General features: G+C 32.9%; 1 long non-coding RNA gene across 1 annotated transcript; it reads right to left on the reverse strand.

The window, feature by feature from the left end:
- Nucleotides 1–6: 6 nt before the first annotated feature.
- LOC111412458 lies at nucleotides 7–1,465 on the reverse strand. The gene is made up of 3 exons (XR_002706077.1): nucleotides 916–1,465; nucleotides 441–536; nucleotides 7–150 (listed from the first exon to the last, which is right to left on the reverse strand). It is a non-coding gene; the product is annotated as an uncharacterized LOC111412458 (long non-coding RNA).
- Nucleotides 1,466–1,471: the final 6 nt, after the last annotated feature.

The following is a 1,471-nucleotide window of genomic DNA, read 5'->3' on the forward strand; positions in this document are numbered from 1 at the left end:
AAAAAAAAAAGCGATAATCAACCATTCTTATATAAAATCAACTTTAATCTTGTTTGCTGGAATCTACCAAAATTTGGACAACTACAGAACCACCTTCGTGGACTTCACTCAGTTGCCAAATTTGGACTAAGATCAGCAGGTGAATACTTCCTTAATCAACAAACTGAAAGTTAGAACCTAGTACAACAAACAAAAAACAACTGGAAGAGAGACAAAAAACACTAAAAGGCAGGATAGTAGGATAACTTAGGTATGTCAGCATACACATAATGATGCTGTTAGAAAATTTGAAATAGACGAAAGAATAAAGGTCAATGCTGTTATTATGACTCAATGAGGTAGACTTTCTGATCAATAACAAAAGAATTACAAGGAATTTGGAATACAATTTATCAAGAAGAAAAAAGATAATAATTGAGATAACACTCGGGAAGAATTACCTGTTTCTGGAGACTCAGGAGAGTCAGTATTTCTTTTCTTAGTTCAAGATGCTCTGTACATATGGCCCTGGTGGGAACCTTCGGTTTCAAATTCACCTGCGAAATGGGTGCACAGGTTCTTCATCCATCCAGAGGAAACACATACATTAGAGGTATATAAAAATCATTAGGCAGGATCATTTCCTCCTAAAGAAGCAAAAAATTTTGAAAACTCAATTCCTCAGTCATGGATGTCACTTCCCCAAGCTTTAAGCAAGGCAAAAACAACCGCGATTTTTTGAAAACAAGAGATTCAAAATGTATAGGTATTGGTCAGATAAAGTAGACTTAAAATCCAAAACATTTTTCTACTTTTTAACCATATATTCTCCAAAAAATTACTTTTCAAAAACTCATTCTTCTCAAAAAATGACCGTCAACCAGGCTAAATAATTTTTCACTGATATTTTCCTCTTTAACAAGTTTAGGTACAAACCTATCAGCATAAACTTCATGAACTGTGCTTTCTAGATTGTAAAACAAAATTGCTCCCTATCACCAATATAACATCAATTATCAGGACAAAGTGAACAAAAACCACTTACAAACACTAATTCTCACTGTTAATTTTCTCATTCACAAATTTAGGCACAAACGTATCAGCACAAACTTCATAATCAGTGCTTTCTAGAATGTAAAACCAAATTGCTCCCTATCACCAATATAACATCAATTATCAGAACAAAGTGAACAAAAACGACTTACAAACACTAATTCTCAATGATATTTCTCTCTCACAAATTTAGGTATAAACCTATAAGCACAATCTTCATAATCAGTACTTTCTAGATAGTAAAACTAAATTGCTCCCTATCACCAATATAACATCAATTATCAGGACAGAGTTAACAAAAACCACTTTTAATAGTCTGAGGAGTAGATAGAAACACTAATTCTCCCTGATATTTTTCTCTTTAACAAGTTCAGGTATAAGCACATCACAAACTTCACGATCAGTGGTGTCCAGGTTTTAAAACAACAACAAAAAAAAA

The sequence above is a fragment of the Olea europaea genome, chromosome 16 (assembly GCF_002742605.1).
Source record: "Olea europaea var. sylvestris chromosome 16, O_europaea_v1, whole genome shotgun sequence".
In the NCBI taxonomy this organism is placed as follows: domain Eukaryota; kingdom Viridiplantae; phylum Streptophyta; class Magnoliopsida; order Lamiales; family Oleaceae; genus Olea; species Olea europaea.